The following is a 19,560-nucleotide window of genomic DNA, read 5'->3' on the forward strand; positions in this document are numbered from 1 at the left end:
ATCACAACCTTATGTCAAGTAGGCAATAAAAATAATATCCAAAACTATCTTTTGGATATCCAACAAATCGACCTCTTCTCGATCTGGTCTCCAATTTATCAGTGTTCAGCTTTTTGATATAAGCTGGACAACCCCAAATCTTAACATGCTTAAGACTTGGTTTTCTTCCATGCCAAATCTCATAAGGTGTGGAAGAAACTGATTTTGATGGAATCCTATTCAGAATATACAAAGCTGATTCTAATGCAAATCCCCAAAAGGAGATTGGCATATCAGTATAGCTCATCATACTACGTACTATATCCAATAGGGTACGATTTCTCCTTTCAGATACACCATTCAATGGCGTTTCTGGAGGAGTCAGCTGAGAAACAATGCCATGCTCTCTCAAGTATTCATCAAATTCAGTACTCAAATATTCACCTCCACGATCTGATCGAAGAGCTTTAATACTTTTTCCTGTTTGATTTTCTACTTCAGATTTAAATTCCTTAAACTTTTCAAAGGATTCATGTTTGTATTTCATCAAATACAAATACCCAAACCTTGATTTATCATCAGTAAAGGTAATAAAATAATGAAAACCCCCTCTAGCCATTTCTTTAAATGGACCACATACATCACTATGTATTAGTTCCAAAATATTTTCAGCTCTTAGCCCCTGTCCAACAAAGGGTGATCTAGTCATTTTGCCCTGAAGGCAAGATGCACAAGTTGGAATAGGCTCAAAGTCCAATAAGGATAGAATCCCCATTTTCTCCAATTTTGTGATCCTATCTTCTGCAACATGACATAACCTTAAGTGCCAAATATATTTTGAACTTGAGTTGTTTTTCACCACGGCATTGCTTTCATTTAGATTGCTATACTCTGGCCAGTGGAAACACTTTCTTACTGGTAATGGAAACACTTTCTTATTGGTAATGGAAACACTTTCCTGTTGGCAGTGGAAACACTTTCCTTTGCCTTCATCAGCTTTAGTCTTCCTTTTCTGTTTAGCTATTTTCTTAGAAGGACCAGGAATCTGAGGTTTCTTTTTCTTATTGCCCTTCTTCTTGTTGGACTTTCCAGCAGAAGAAGATGCAACCAAAGCTACCTCTTTTCCTTTATTGCCTGGCATATTCTTTTGGGCAATAACCAGCATGTTGAGTAAACCAGCTAAGGTGCATTCCTGTTGAGTCATATGGAAATTTGTCACAAAATTTCCAAAAGACTCAGGAAGGGACTGAAGGATCAAATCCGTCTGTAGTTGGAAATCCATGTTGAAGTCAAGATGTTCCAACTGCTCAATCAGCCGAATCATCTTGTGGACATGATCCCCAACATTCTGTCCCTCAGACATCCTCATACGGAATAGCTGTCTAGATATCTCATACCTAGCATTCCTGCTGTGCTCACCATACAACTCTTGTAGGTGAAGGAGGATCTCACTCGCACTCTGCATGTTCTCATGTTGCTTCTGTAACTCATTACTCATGGAAGCAAGCATGTAACACTTAGCTCTCATATCATGCTCCTTCCACTTGTCCAAAGTTTCATGTTCCTCTTGTGTGGCCTCTGGAGGTAAGGGACCAGGAACATTTGAATCTAGAACATATCCTATATGCTCAAGGTTTAGGACAAGTTTCAAATTTCTTAGCCAATCAGACAGATTAGGTCCTGTCAACCTATTGTGATCAAGTATGCTTGCAAGGATATTGGATGGTGGTGGTTGTTTTGTGATCATTTTTATCAGAAAATTAAATGCAGAAAATAACTAGATTAATTAGTAAATGTATCATGTAATTAACCAAAATGATTATGGTCTTTTAATCAAATTGGTCCTCCCACGAACTTAGCGAATCCTACACTTCCAAAGTAGAAAACGGAAATCCTAGTTGGATGGATTTCTAGTGGGTGATTGAATTCTTATAATTCTATTGATCATCCTCAGGTACATCCATTATTGGAATTACAATAAACTATAAGTGAGCAACTCCTTGCCCATTACATCTCATGTGAGGTTCAATCGTTTACCTAGCCCCTAATGCTCAAAATCTCAGGTACATCCATTATTGACTTATCTTGCATTAGTTAAGTTGATCCCATTGAGCCAGTAATTATGCAAATAATTTTAATGTCCTCAGGTACATCCAATATTGGCCACTAAACCATTTACATATTTACAACATCTCATGCTTAACAATTATTCTTAAGAAAATCTCTTAAATAAATTGCATCTTATACAACTATTTAAAATTTCTTAAAATAATTGCCCCAATGGAGGGCCTATGTTATAATTACTTTAATTATAGCATTTCCAACTTAATCATTTGTTTGGAAGATTTTATGGTCATTCTATTTACTATTAAGGTCTCACTTTGCACATTATCCATTTAGCATGCATATATCATATAATTGCATACATTCCCATACATCTCATGCATTCATGGATAAGCAGTAAATATGGTATGATCATGGACTTTCTAAGGGATTCAATTCTGAGCCACCAAGAATTGAATCAGGGCATTCCTAGGTGCATTTCATTCATTCATTTTACAAGAGTTGCTGAAGGAGTACATAATCAACACTTGATCTTGAATTCCTCCCACTAGTCCCACCAATGCTCTTGACCTCCTTGAACTTCTTGCAATCCAATATTACATAGTAATCCTTGGCATACCAAGGCGAATTTACAAGAACTTAAATAAATGAAATTACAACCCAAAAATTATTACAAACTTAATAATACATGCCCAAAATAAATTAAAATAAATTAATTAATTTACAATCCCAAAGAAACATAAAAGAAATAAATCCAATCACATTGGTCTTTTATAGTCCATGATCATCCATCATGCATATCACTATTTAACAATTAAATAAAACATACATACTTAAATTAAATTGAATATCTCATATTCAACTTAAAAATCCAGATTTGAATATGATTCAAATAAGTTTAAAAATTCAGATTTGAATCTCATTCAAACAAATTTAAAAATTCAGATTTGAATCACATTCAAACAACTTCAAAAATTCAGATTTGAATCACATTCAAACATTTTTTAAAAAATCAGATTTGAATCACATTCAAATATTTTTTAAAAAATCAGATCTGAATTTTATTGAATCAATTTTAAAAAATCAGATTTAAATATGATTCAAACAACTTTAAAAATTCAGATTTGAATCACATTCAAACAACTTTTAAAATTCAGATTGGAATCACATTCAAACAATTTTTAAAATTCTGATTTGAATCATAATTTAATTGTGTGATAAAAATTCTAATTAAACAATTTAATTAGACATAAAATGGATCTTAAATCATACAACAATTGCACATTCACCATCCATTTACCTTTGCACACCATTGTGAAGCATCAACCATGCACACCATGGTGTTCATCATTTGTGCCGCCACTTTGACTTTGCAACCAGCAATAAACTCTTGATCTCATGATCAAACACACAATTAAATCATATAAACATCAATCTAAATGGCAAATATAGTGGCTCGATACCAATTGAAGGAACTGTAGCGTGAAAAACACAAGTTTATACCATTGAATTCAAAAATTTTCACCTAGGGTCACATGCATCATGCAAGATTTATTTTTATCTATTTGATTTCAATGATAAACAACATATTAAAACTCTTTTAATATGTTTTGGATCTGTATTTGCCATTTAAGATTTTAAAATTAATCAGATTAATTTTAGAACCCTAGATTAAATCAAGAACGATTACACTAACCTCTTGATGTGCCGCAGATGTCTGCGCCTTTGAGATTCGTCTTCAGGACACCAGATGTTGTCCCTCTTGCTTGTCCACACCAAGAACACCTATGGCAGCCCTTGAACAGCTTCTAAAGCCTTTTCTATTAATTAGAAATTCAAGTTCTGCCTTTTAAGAGATTAAAGATGTAAACAGGACACTAGAAACAATTTCTAGTGTTCTTAATTCAAGAGATTGATGGCTAATCTCTTTGAATTGATGAGAGATGAAGAGAAATAGTTGGAGAGGCTCAAAGTGGCGTGACAAATGAGAGGAGAGGCTGCTGGTTATGTTTTCTTTTCATAAACACACTTAAATAGCTAGGTTAACACATTAAACCCTAGCCACATGTCACCTTTTGATTAGCTCTAGGTTTAAGTGACCCAATCACATTGTGCCAAGTGTCAAACCTATATTTAATCTTGATTTTAATCATCTTACATGATTAAAAAAATATTTGCCAAGCTTATGTGTTATGCCATGTGTCACCATCTCATGGTGCCACGTGTCACACTGTGAAATGACCAAAATGCCCCTGTGTCTTAATTTTGAGTTCTTAACCCAAAATAATTATTTTCTTCTTCTAATTAATTTATATCAAATATAAATTAATTAATTAATCTCTATTAATTAATTTCTCATCAATTAAATTCATATTTAAACACTTTAAATATAAATTTAATTTATACTACACATCCAATAATCTAGATTTGGTTTCAAGTCATGCTAGGGACTTTGCAATTTAATTGCAAACCAAATCTATTTAATTAATCAATTAAACTCTTTAATTAATTAATTAAATCATATTTAAATAGGTGATTACTTGTGTATGTGTGTGACTTACTAGGCTCATCACTAATTGGCAATGAGACATGATATCAACTCTTAATATCATCAGAACTCTTTCTTACCATAAATGATTTCTCTAAATCATTTTATGAACCTCATAGACTATGGTTAACACCTAGCATAGCATGCCATGGCCACCCAATTAGTAATAAGGTTTACCTTAAATGAACCTATAATCATATGTTACCATGCACTAGAATCTCTCACATAAAATCCCAACTCAAGCTGGAGTCATGGTTTTTGTCAAACTCCATTTGCTATGAATATTATGTTCTCTTTTAATTCCAATTCTTGATTAAAAAGATTTTCTCATCAGAAACTCTTTTCTGAATAAATCTATCTGTCCTAGCCAGGAACTTGAAACATCAAGAACAATTAAATGAACATAGGATTTTATCTCTATTTACTTAGAGGAACAGATTCCATCTTGATCAACACCTACCTCCATATATAACTAGTAGGAGCCAACAGATGCCCATATACCCATACACAGTACAAGTATGAAAGCAGTATCAAACTCAAACTACCTATATACAAGATAACTGTGCTATCTCAGGTCTAAAGATTATATGCACTGATATGATTTATGACAAAACATTGACAAGAGTAAACTCCATGTGCTTGTCATAAGTGTCACTGGTTCGGCCTACTTATCATGTATAAGTGCCTATCATGTTTGTTATATGGCATGAGACTCACCATTCCATCTTATTTATATCTCATATAAATAACTTGGGAACAAACATGAATACAATCTTTCTGGATAAGTCATGTCCTTATTATGAAGTATCCTTGATTGTGAACCTATTTATGATACTTTGTGTTAGAAATATTGTCACTCATATTCTTAACAACTTAAGAATAATATTTCTAACAAAATATCAATGGACCTTTTCTATTACACATAAATATATTATGTAAACGGAAAAGTGGAAATGCCTTTTATTAATAAAATATATATAAGATACATACTAAATGATATGCTCTAGGTATAATACTAACATAGCAATCTAAAAGAAAGCAATGCCATGGTGAAAATCAACTCAAGTTCAAAATATACTTGGCACTTAAGGTTAGGTCATGTTGCAAAAGATAGGATTGCAAAACTGGAGAAAATGAGGATTTTATCCTCATTGGGTTTTGGACCTACTCTAACTTGTGAATCCTGCCTTTAAGGCAAAATGACTAGATCACCCTTGTTGGACAAGGACTAAGAGCTAAAAATATTTTGGGGCTAATACATAGTGATGTATGTGGTCCATTTAAAGAAATAGCTAGAGGCGATTTTCATTATTTTATTACCTTTTCTGATTAGAAATCAAAGTTTGGGTATTTGTATTTGATGAAATACAAACATGAATCCTTTGAAAAGTTCAAAGAATTTAAATCTAAAGTAGAAAATCAAACAGGAAAAGTATTAAAGCACTTCGATCAGATCGATGAGGTGAATACTTGAGTACTGAATTTGATGAATACTTAGAAGAACATGGCATTGTTTCCCAACTGACTCCTCCAGGAACACCACAACTGAATGGTGTATATGAAAGGAGAAATCATACCCTATTGGATATGGTACGTAGTATGATGAGCTATACTTGTCACACCTTACCCCTCTGTAAGGCATAACATGATCCCGTAGAATACCTAATGAACTACCGAACTTCACCTACCGATAATTCATTAAGTACCCTACAAGGGATTTTAAAACAATTTTCTTATCTTTGACAAGTGGTGAGCATTTCTAATAAGTATTAAAAACATTTAGTTGAAATTAAAACTAATTAATATTTTTGGCCATTTTAGTTTTCAGCAAATTTTATAAAAATTTTGACAGAGTTTCCTCTGTATTTTGAGAAAACCGTTCTTCGAATACCTGTAAAAAGCACTTCTAAAAGTTTTTCTCAACCACTACTTCGGTTTCACAATCAAACTCAGTCAATTTCTCAAAATTCACAAGTTCAATAGTTCTCAAAATACTGTCAATCAATATCATTCATATTCATTAAAAACAAAATAATTTATACGCAACCTTGCAAATTTATATCAAAAGAAACATAAACTAAACTTTATTACAAACTTCATACAAATTTGTGTACAAGCTGCTCAAGACCCATTTTTACATGTCCATACATTTATGTGCAATATATACATCAAAAGAAGTATTTACAGTTAGGGTATAAATTATACCCGAAGGCTTCAAGCTGATGACTTTACACACTTCAAGAAATTTCACTCGCTTCCTCTAGTCTCTGTATCTGCGACAGCAATAAAAGCTATCGCTGAGTACTAGGACTCAGTGGTGCACAATATACTAAAATAATCTTTATGCAAAGCTTAAAGCACATTCATTCAAAAATTTGGCTAAACATGAAAATTAAATACAATCATGCATTGTGAGATTTTACATGTAAACCAAGTTCATTTCAAAGTATCAAAACACATTTCATAAAACCCATAGTTAGATCACGCAATTCGAAACAAATAGAATCTCAATACCCAGAGGCTAAAGAGAAATCATATCACAAGGCTAGCTAGCTCAAATATATGGATATCCATTCACATCCTCTTCTACTGGCACACCTCAACACTTCTCAGAGAAGGAATCAAAATTCAAAAGTAATTACCCCCACTAGTCGTGCTAGTGAGGTGTTCAAATATGTGGTCATGACACTGTAGTTTCAAAACTTATCTTAACAATTTGCTAAACATTGTCTTTTCAAATATACATAATAACTTTCAACAATTTAGATCAAACATCATAAGAATGCCATGATCCGATATTTCATATTATTCAAAACGATATCCAAAAGATGATTATAAAAGTATATGTTGTGCACAAACCTCAAACGAGTCGTCCCTTAGCCTCGACTCGGTTCCTCGGGTTCCTTCCCGATATTTTTTTGAACTGAAACACACAATTTACAATGTTTCAGTACTAGAACTTAACACAGATCTAAAATAAATTTAGCTTCACAATTACCTAACTCTAACGTGCTAAATTCAACGTTCTTTAAATTTTGTGTTTCGGGTTACTATTCACTGCACTATTCAAGTCAAATAGTTGACTTTCTAAGACTTAATAGGTATGGGAACTCCAACTTCACCCACATACCACATTTTGGTCATTAAACTTGTTGGTTTTGGTCATTTTCTCAAAGCTTAGGTCATTTTGGCAAAATTGGAAATTTTCGGTTTTGGTTCTCCGAAGTTGCACTATTCCATTGGTCGATCTACTGTTGGAATTTAACAAAACTTCCTTCATAGAAAATGTTCCTTATTGTCTTAGTGTATTCTCATTTTTGGATCACCTCAATCAGAGTTTTGTAGCTCAAGTTATGGCTAAAATAAGTTTACTGTTTACGTGTACTGTTCATACTGGTATTTTGGGTTCTGGCAGATTTTGATCCAACTTTGGTCAGAAATTTGATTAAGTTAAGTTCATAATTTGGTCTAACGTTCTTCATATGAAATGTTCTTCTATGTCTTAGGTTTCCATCGGTTCAAGAATCGCCTAAATCCGAGTTTTCTAGAGGGAATTATAGCCATCCAAACATTTCTGCTCACTGAAAATTCTGCAGAGTTGTAGGTTTAGTAACCTAACTTTGCTCAATAATTTGAATGGGTTAATGGCATAATTTGGGGTAATGTTCTTCATGAAAGTTTTAGATCTATATGCCCTCTAACCCCTGGCCAAATTTCAGGTCAATTTGACCTGTCTAACTCGAGTTATGACCAAATGAACAGTTACTGTTCATTTGGTCAGTTTAGTGCAGTGGCAGCCTGCAATCAATTCATTTTGGTCAATTGTTTCACCAAGTTTTGGTCAGTTTTTGGCCATGGTTCCTTAATGAAAATTGTGCTCTTTTATGTCTATTTTCATCTCCAATTGATGGCATATCAATTGGACTTGTAAAATTTGAGTTTTGGTCCTTCAAAGTGGGTTTGGTCATGCTGCCAGCAGCATGACCATTGACCTACGAATTTGGTTTGATTTCCTACCATTCCCACACAATCCATTTGGTCATAATTGACTATTATTTCACTTCACAATAGGTCAAACTTGCCATTTATACATTTCTCCAAATTTTGGTTCAGAAACCCTAGCTTCCAAACCCTAATTACACTAAAATGTTGTATTTATTCACATTTAAGCATTTCAATCTTACTATCACTTTCATACAAACTTACTAACACATTTAATTCATTCAAAATACATCAAACTCTCTCACATCCATGGCTGGCTGAAATTCCCTTTGGTCCTCTACAAATGTTTTCTTTTGATTTTAATTAAATTTCTAGATTACTCAAACCACAAAGATAACCAATAAACTAAAATTTGCAATTTAGCTTGCTTACCTCACTTGAAATTCCTCTTCCTCAATTTTCTTCTTTTTTTTCCTTTCCTAATCTTGCTCAAACTTCCTTTCAAGGGAAATCAACAAGGTTTAAGGTTGGTAAATAAAATTTCTAGGTTGGGATTTAGAGGATTTATGGAAAGGAACCAAGAATTCCAAGCTTTTCTTGCTTAAAAATGGTGGAACAAAATAAGAAGAGAGGGAGAGGAGAGAGCTACGGGAAAAGCAAAAGAAGAAGCAAAAAAAATGTTTTTGAATTTTTATTTTTATCCATTTTTGAAGACCAAAATTCCCAAATTAATAAAATAATTTAATTAATCTTTTATGACATCATCTTTGACTTTTCTAACTTCTTTCTTTTCTTTTTCCTTTTTTTTTCTATTTATTTTTTTCTATTAGTTTTTTAATTTAATTCTTGATTCAAAAATTTTTATTTCTCCGATTTTATTTGACAGTTAGGTCAGGAGTCAGCTCTCGGGGTCAATTGACCAATTTGCCCCTCGCCGGTTCATCCCGGTTTGCAAATAATCCAATATTTCTTCCGGCTCCCTGACCTAATTATTTGACTGGCTTAACAGTTCTTTTTCGTGATTTTCTCTTTTCCACTGTGTTCATCAGGGTCCTAAGGACCGCAACATCACTTTTTACGATTCGAAATTTGAGTTTAAAACGACTTCGCAGTCGTTCCCGAGGAGGTCACTCATCGCTGTGACTCTCTGCTCATTTAACTTCTTATGTTCTGTTTTTCTTATTTATAGTCAACTAATTAAACATTACTAATTATTTGTGTTTATGGCTTCTTAAGTTGTCTTAAGTGTGGTCCTAATCCCCTTAATTGTCCGGACCGACACCGGTCACCGGAACAGTGAAATCTACCAGGCTATGCAAATGGGGGTGTTACAATTCTCCCCCCCTTAAATAAATTTCGTCTCGAAATTTTACCTGGTATCAATCTCTGAACAGCTGTGGGTGTTGTCTCTTCATGTCCTCCTCTCGTTCCCAAGTAGCTTCTTGGCCCGAATGATGGTTCCACAGCACTTTTACCAATGGTGTCTGCTTGTTCCGTAGCTGCTTCACCTCATAAGCCAGAATCTCTATGGGTTCTTCTTCATATGTGAGGTCTGGATTTACTTCAATTTCCTCTACTGGTAGTACATGAGATGGGTCTAATTGATACCTCCTCAACATAGACACATGGAAGATATTATGTATCTTCTCTAACTCTGGAGGTAGTGCCAACCGATAAGCCAAATGACCCACTCTTTCCAGAACCTCATATGGCCCGATAAAACGAGGACTTAGTTTCCCCTTCCTGTCGAATCTCATAATCCTCTTCCAAGGAGAAACTTTGAGGAAAACTCTGTTACTCACTACGTACTGAACATCTCTTCTCTTCAGATCAATGTAGGACTTCTGACGGTCTGATGCAGTCTTAAGTCGACCTCTGATCACCCTGATCTTCTCCTCAGTCTGCTGAACAATTTCGGGTCCAATCATCTTTCTTTCACCCACGTCATCCCAACACAATGGGGTTCTACATTTTCTACCATACAAAGCTTCATATGGAGGCATCCCAATGCTTGATTGGTAGCTGTTGTTGTAAGCAAACTCAATCAAAGGCAAGTGTGTATCCCAACTGCCCTCAAACTCAATGACACAAGCCCGTAGCATGTCCTCCAAGATCTGAATTACCCTCTCAGACTGGCCATCTGTCTGTGGGTGGAATGCCGTACTAAAGTTCAATCTAGTTCCTAGGGCTCTCTGAAGACTACCCCAGAATCTAGAAGTGAACCTAGGATCTGCTCGACACGATGGATACTGGCACTCCATGCAGTCTCACAATCTCATCGATGTATAACTTGGCCAATCTTTCTAAACTGTAGTCCATCAGGACTGGCAGAAAATGAGCAGATTTAGTCAGTCTGTCAACAATGACCCAAACTGCATCATGACTCTTCTGTGTCCGCGGAAGTCCCATTACAAAATCCATTGTTATTGTTTCCCATTTCCATTCCGGCAATGGTAGTGGATGTAACAACCCAGTGGGTACTTGATGCTCTGCCTTTATTTGCTGACAAGTTAGGCATTTGGATACAAACTGTGCCACGTCTCTTTTTAAACCCATCCACCAGTAATGCTCCTTTACCTCTCTATACATTTTTGTACCACCAAGGTGCATGGCAAAAGGAGACTCATGTGCTTCCTTCAAAATGATTTGCTTCAAATCCACATTATTAGGAAAACATATTCTATCTTGGTGCAGCAGTAGACCATCATCTCTGATTGAGAATTCTGGTTTCTTGCCCTGTCGGACTTCTTCTAACAGCTTTTGATACCTTTCATCATTCTGAGCAGCCATTCTGATCTGATCAATTAACACTGGCTGTACATGCCATGCAACTGTTGTCTGCCCCTCATCATTAATCTCTAAACTGGCATGTAATGATCTCAACTCATGTACCAAAGACAAAGGAGTAACTCGTAGACTTGCCATAGTCTTGCGACTTAAGGCGTCAGCCACAACATTAGCTTTCCCTGGCTGATAGTCTATCAGACAATCATAGTCTTTTATCAACTCTAACCATCTCCTCTGTCTCAAATTCAGCTCTTTCTGGGTGCCCAAATACTTCAAACTCTTATGATCTGTGTAGATGTAGCACTTCTCCCCGTACAAATAATGTCTCCAGATCTTAAGAGCAAACACAATGGCTGCAAGCTCCAAATCATGTGTTGGATAATTCCTCTCATGCGGTTTTAGCTGGCGTGATGCATAGGCAATGACATTTCGATCTTGCATCAACACACAACCTAACTCGTTGTGAGAAGCATCGCTGTAAACTGTATATTCTTTACCCGGTGTGGGTAAAGTCAGGACTGGAGCTTCAGTCAAACATCTCTTCAATTCATCAAAACTCTGCTGGCATTTGTCCGTCCACTGAAATTTCACATCCTTTCTAAGCAGCTTGGTCAATGGAGATGCCAACATGGAGAACCCTTTCACAAATCGACGGTAGTATCCAGCTAACCCCAGAAAACTCCGAATCTCTGTGACATTTCTGGGTGGCTTCCAATTAAGGACAGCTTCAATCTTGTTAGGATCTACCTTAATGCCCTCTTCTGATACTACATGCCCCAAAAAGGATATCTTCTTCAGCCAAAATTCACACTTCGACAATTTGGCATATAGTTGTTTCTCTCTCAAAGTCTGTAGTACAATCCGCAGATGTCTATCATGCTCTTCTGCATTCCTCGAATAGACCAATATATCATCTATGAATACCACAACTAACTGGTCGAGGTATGGTCTGAAGATAGTGTTCATCAGATCCATAAAAGCAGCCGGAGCATTAGTTAACCCGAATGGCATAACCAAAAACTCATAATGGCCATAGCGGGTTCTGAAGGCAGTTTTAGAAATACTCTGCTCTTGTACTTTCAGCTGATAATAACCTGATCTCAGATCAATTTTGGAGAACACAGCTGCACCCCTCAACTGATCAAATAAGTCATCAATGCGGGGTAATGGATATCTATTCTTTATTGTCACCTTATTCAACTGCCGATAATCAATACACAAGCGGAGAGTGCCGTCTTTCTTCTTTACAAACAACATTGGCGCTCCCCAAGGTGACACACTAGGGCGGATAAAGCCCTTGTCAAACAATTCTTGCAACTGCACTTTCAACTCTTTCAATTCTGTAGGTGCCATTCTATATGGCGTTATGGAGATTGGATCCACACCAGGCATAACATCAATTTCAAACTGCACCTCTCTTTCTGGAGGTAATCCTGGCAATTCATCAGGAAACACATCCGGAAAGTCACATACCGTAGGGATGTCCCTTAGTGCTGGACTCCCCACCTGGGTATCTATCACATGTGCCAAGTATGCTTCACACCCCTTTCTGATCATCCTTCTGGCTAGTGCAGCCGAAATGATGTTTGATGGCAGTAAATGCCTCTCCCCGTGTATTACCACATCACCATATAAAGGGAGACCAAATGTGACTGTCTTCAGTCTACAGTCAATCATGGCGTGATGCCTGGCTAACCAATCCATGCCTAAGATAATATCATACTCTCTGAAGGGCATTTCAATCAAGTCTGACAGGAAAACATGTCCTTGGATCACCAAAGGACAGTCTCTATAGATTTTGTTGACTTGGACCTCTTATCCTAACGGACAAGTTACTAGCACTTCAAAACCCATTTGCACACATGGAACAGCAAGTGAACTGACTATGCTAGCACTAACATATGAATGAGTTGAACCCAGATCAAATAATACAAATACTTTTTGATCAGAGATAGAGAATGTACCAGCTACCACATCAGAAGTCTTAGCCTCTTCTCGCTGTCTCATTGTGTAGATTCTGGCTGAAGCACTTCCTTGTCCTGACTGACCAACTGTGCCTTGACTGCCTGAAGCAGTGCTTCTACCTCTGTCTCTTCCTCTGCCAACTAACTGTGAACCTCTAAGAGCAGGACTCTGAATAGATCCCTCGGCAGTAGTAGGAGCTGGACTATATCTTGGAGCACTAGTACAGTCTTTAGCTATATGGCCCTTGCCTCCGCAGTTAAAGCAGGCTCCAATGGCCCAATAACACTCCCCCCCTATGAATCTTGCCACAAGTCTCACAGGGGCGGGCAGAATGTGAACCCCTGCTTGACTGCTAACCAAACCTAGGGGGTCTCTGTCCGGAGAATCGGCCCCTACCAAATCTTCCACCTCGACCCCTGCTGGGTCCACTAAACTTCTTTCTCTTTCCAGAGGTAGCACCAGAACTTTGTTCAACTGATTTTTCCCCCTTGTCTTTTTCTGATTTCTCAACTTTTTCTGATTTTTCTTTCCTTGGGGTTGCTTCTGATTCAATTCTCTCCAGTTCAAGTGCTTGAGACATAAGCTCTGAGAAGTTGCTGTGTCGGAATCCCACAACTTGCATCCTTATGCTGGGCTTCAAACCCGTATCAAATCTCTTGCACCTTGCTTTGCTGGTAGTAAGGAGACTCCCCGCATAGTGACTCAGGCGGGAGAACTCCCTCTCATACTCTGCCACTGATCGATTTCCTTGTTTTAAGCTCAAAAATTCTTGTAGTTTCTGATCAACATATGCATCTAGGATGTATTTCTGTCTAAACTCTCTAATGAAGTCATCCCAGGTCAGCATTGGTGGTTCAGCCAAGCTGTGGGGGATGGTCTTCCACCAATCATACGCATCCCCTTGCAGTAGGGACACAGAATATTCAAACTTCAACTCATCTGTGCAGTGCAATTTCTTAAACACTCTGTCCATTCTCTCAAGCCATTGCTCTGCCTCTAAAGGGTCCACTGTACCCTTAAATTCTGCAGCCCCATACTTCAATAACTTGTCGTACTGTCTGGCTGAAGGCAGTGGTTGTGCCACAGGTGGTTGGGGTGGAGCTTAAGCAGGCATACCCCCAGCCATTTGCTGAAACATCACAGCCATCTGCTGTGCGAATTGTGCAGGGAACTGCGGCATTTGTGGGGCTGGTGTTGCTGACCCACTAACATTCGGTAAAGCTGGGGCTTCCCCATGTGCCTCAGCTTCAACAGACTGCTCAACTGAGCGATCCCTTTCTTCCATAACAGTCTAGAGTAGGGTATCTCCTGAACAAGTAACACATGGAGATTTCCCTCCGTTAGTTCATATTCATGATGTAATGCACTGTATGTAACAATTATGGACATTTAGCAGTTGTACTTAACAAAGAAATACACAAATTCACAATTTAAAACGTACTTCAAAAACTTGCTCTGATACCACTAAAACATGTCACACCTTACCCCTCTGTAAGGCATAACATGATCCCGTAGAATACCTAATGAGCTACCGAACTTCACCTACCGATAATTCATTAAGTACCCTACAAGGGATTTTAAAACAATTTTCTTATCTTTGACAAGTGGTGAGCATTTCTAATAAGTATTAAAAACATTTAGTTGAAATTAAAACTAATTAATATTTTTGGCCATTTTAGTTTTCCGCAAATTTTATAAAAATTTTGACAGAGTTTCCTCTATATTTTGAGAAAACCGTTCTTCGAATACCTGTAAAAAGCACTTCTAAAAGTTTTTCTCAACCACTACTTCGGTTTCACAATCAAACTCAGTCAATTTCTCAAAATTCACAAGTTCAATAGTTCTCAAAATACTGTCAATCAATATCATTCATATTCATTAAAAACAAAATAATTTATACGCAACCTTACAAATTTATATCAAAAGAAACATAAACTAAACTTTATTACAAACTTCATACAAATTTGTGTACAGGCTGCTCAAGACCCATTTTTACATGTCCATACATTTATGTGCAATATATACATCAAAAGAAGTATTTACAGTTAGGGTATAAATTATACCCGAAGGCTTCAAGCTGATGACTTCACACACACTTGACTCGATCTGCTCCTCTAGTCTCTCATCTGCGGCAAAGAATAAAAGTTATCGCTGAGTACTAGGACTCAGTGGTGCACAATATACTAAAATAATCTTTATGCAAAGCTTAAAGCACATTCATTCAAAAATTTGGCTAAACATGAAAATTAAATACAATCATGCATTGTGAGATTTTATATGTAAACCAAGTTCATTTCAAAGTATCAAAACACATTTCATATAACCCATAGTTAGATCACGCCATTCGAAACAAATAGAATCTCAATACCCAAAGGCTAAAGAGAAATCATATCACAAGGCTAGCTAGCTCAAATATATGGATATCCATTCACATCCTCTTCTACTGGCACACCTCAACACTTCTCCAGAGAAGGAATCAAAATTCAAAACTAATTACCCCCACTAGTCGTGCTAGTGAGGTGTTCAAATATGTGATCATGACACTGTAGTCTCAAAATTTATCTTAACAATTTGCTAAACATTGTCTTTTCAAATATACATAATAACTTTCAACAATTTAGATCAAATATCATAAGAATGTCATGATCCAATATTTCATATTATTCAAAACGATATGCAAAAGATTATTATAAAAGTATATGTTGTGCACAAATCTCAAACGAGTCGTCCCTTAGCCTCGACTCAGTTCCTCAGGTTCCTTCCCAATATTCTTTTCAATTGAAACACACAATTTACAATGTTTCAGTACTAGAACTTAACACAGATCCAAAATAAATTTAGCTTCACAATTACCTAGCTCTAACGTGCTAAATTCGACGTTCTTTAAATTTTGTGTTTCGGGTTACTATTCACTATACTATTCAAGTCAAGTAGTTGACTTTCTAAGACTTAATAGGTATGGGAACTCCAACTTCACCCACATACCACATTTTGGTCATTAAACTTGTTGGTTTTGGTCATTTTCTCAAAGCTTAGGTCATTTTGGCAAAATTGGAAATTTTCTGTTTTGGTTCTCCGAAGTTGCACTATTCCATTGGTCAATCTACTGTTAGAATTTAACAAAACTTCCTTCATAGAAAATGTTCCTTATTGTCTTAAGTGTATTCTCACTTTTGGATCACCTCAATCGGAGTTTTTTAGCTCAAGTTATGGCCAAAATAAGTTTACTGTTCACGTGTACTCTTCATACTGGTATTTTGGGTTCTGGCAGATTTTGATCCAACTTTGGTCAGTAATTTGATTAAGTTAAGTTCATAATTTGGTCTAACTTTCTGCATATGAAATGTTCTACTATGTCTTAGGTTTCCATCGGTTCAAGAATCGCCTAAATCCGAGTTTTCTAGAGGGAATTATAGCCATCCAAACATTGCTGCTCACTGAAAATTCTGCAGAGTTGCAGGTTTAGTAACCTAACTTTGCTGAATAATTTTAATGGGTTAATGGCATAATTTGGGGTAATGTTCTTCATGAAAGTTTTAGATCTATATGCCCTCTAACCCCTGGCCAAATTTCAGGTCAATTTGACCTGTCTAACTCGAGTTATGACCAAATGAACAGTTACTGTTCATTTGGTCAATTTAGTGCAGTGGCAGCCTGCAATTAATTCACTTTGGTCAATTGTTTCACCAAGTTTTGGTCAGTTTTTGGCCATGGTTCCTTAATGAAAATTGTGCTCTTTTATGTCTATTTTCATCTCCAATTGGTGGAATATCAATTGGACTTGTAAAATTTGAGTTTTGGTCCTTCAAAGTGGGTTTGGTCATGCTGCTGGCAGCATGACCATTAACCTACGAATTTGGTTTGATTTCCTACCATTCCCACACAATCCATTTGGTCATAATTGACCATTATTTCACTTCACAATAGGTCAAACATGCCATTTATGCATTTCTCCAAATTTTGGTTCATAAACCCTAGCTTCCAAACCCTAATTACACTAAAATGTTGTATTTATTCACATTTAAGCATTTCAATCTTACTATCACTTTCATACAAACTTACTAACACATTTAATTCATTCAAAATACATCAAACTCTCTCACATCCATGGCTGGCTGAAATTCCCTTTGGTCCTCTACAAATGTTTTCTTTTGATTTTAATTAAATTTCTAGATTACTCAAACCACAAAGATAACCAATAAACTAAAATTTGCAATTTAGCTTGCTTACCTCACTTGAAATTCCTCTTCCTCAATTTTCTTCTTTTTTTTCCTTTCCTAATCTTGCTCAAACTTCCTTTCATGGGAAATCAAAAAGGTTTAAGGTTGGTAAATAAAATTTCTAGGTTGGGATTTAGAGGATTTATGGAAAGGAACCAAGAATTCCAAGCTTTTCTTGCTTAAAAATGGTGGAACAAAATAAGAAGAGAGGGAGAGGACAGAGCTACGGGAAAAGCAAAAGAAGAAGCAAAAAAAAATGTTTTTGAATTTTTATTTTTATCCATTTTTGAAGACCAAAATTCCCAAATTAATAAAATAATTTAATTAATCTTTTATGACATCATCTTTGACTTTTCTAACTTCTTTCTTTTCTTTTTCTTTTTTTTTCTATTTATTTTTTTCTATTAGTTTTTTAATTTAATTCTTGATTCAAAAATTTTTATTTCTCCAATTTTATTGGACAGTTAGGTCAGGAGTCAGCTCTCGGGGTCAATTGACCAATTTGCCCCTCGCCGGTTCATCCCGGTTTGCAAATAATTCAATATTTCTTTTGGCTCCCTGACCTAATTATTTAACTGGCTTAACAGTTCTTTTTCGTGATTTTCTCTTTTCCACTGTGTTCATAAGGGTCCTAAGGACCGCAGCGTCACTTTTTACGGTTCGAAATTTGAGTTTAAAATGACTTCGCAGTCGTTCCCGAGGAGGTCACTCATCGCTGTGAGTCTCGGCTCGTTTAACTTCTTATGTTCTGTTTTTCTTATTTATAGTCAACTAATTAAACATTACTAATTATTTGTGTTTATGGCTTCTTAAGTTGTCTTAAGTGTGGTCCTAATCCCCTTAATTGTCCGGACCGACACCGGTCACCAGAACAGTGAAATCTACCAGGCTATGCAAACGGGGGTGTTACAATACTGATATGCTAATCTCCTTTTAGGGATTTGCATTAAAATCAGCTTTGCATATTTTGAATAGGATTTCATAAAAATCAGTATCTTCCACACCTTATGAGATATGGCATGGAAGAAAACCAAGTCTTAAGCATATTAAGATTTGGGGTTGTCTAGCTTATATCAAAAAGCTGAACACTCATAAATTGAAAACTAGATTCGAAAAGGGTCAATTTGCTGGATATCCAAAAGATAGTTTTAGATATTATTTTATTTACCTACATCACAAAAGGCTGTGGTAAGTAGAGATGCCACATTTCTTGAATAATAGTTTGTTCAAGAAGGAGGCATAGGAAGGCAAATAGAATTAGAATTGGAGAATTCTGACCAACCAACAGATCAGATGGATATAAATCCAACTAGTCAACCTACACCTATTGATGAAACATCTACAGTTGTTCCTTGTAGATCAACCAGGGTATCTCACCCACTAGTGAGATATGGTTTTCTTCAGGAAGAAGAATAAGAGTTATCTACTCATGAAGAAGTAGATCATGGAGATGATCCACTCACCTATGAAGAAGCTATATCAGATATAGACTCTTCAAAATGGATTGATGCTATGAAATCCGAGATTGATTCCATGTATAAGAATTAAGTTTGGGATATTGTTGACCCACCTAAAGGTATTGTACCTATAGGGAACAAATGAGTTTTCACGAAGAAAATTAGTTCTGATGGAAAGGTAGAGACCTATAAAGCAAGGCTAGTAGCGAAACGGTTTCGCCAAAGGCAAGGAATCGACTATGAGGAGATTTTCTCGCCTGTTGCCATGCTTAAATCAATTATGATTCTATTAGCAATAGCTGCATACTATGATTATGAGATTTGGTAGATGGATGTCAAAACAGCTTTTCTCAATAGATATATTAAAGAAAACATTTTCATGGAACAACCTAGGGGTTTTGAATCCCAAGATGGTTCCAAAGTGCGCAAGCTAAAGCAATCCATTTATGGGTTAAAACAACCTTTGAGGAGTTGGAATATCCATTTTGATGAAGCCATTAAGTCATTTGGTTTTATCAAAAATGAGGATGAGCCATGTGTATATAAGAAGGCTAGTGATAGTGCTATCACTTTCCTTGTCTTATATTTGGATGACATT

This window comes from Hevea brasiliensis, chromosome 10 (genome assembly GCF_030052815.1).
Source record: "Hevea brasiliensis isolate MT/VB/25A 57/8 chromosome 10, ASM3005281v1, whole genome shotgun sequence".
Classification (NCBI taxonomy): Eukaryota; Viridiplantae; Streptophyta; class Magnoliopsida; order Malpighiales; family Euphorbiaceae; genus Hevea; species Hevea brasiliensis.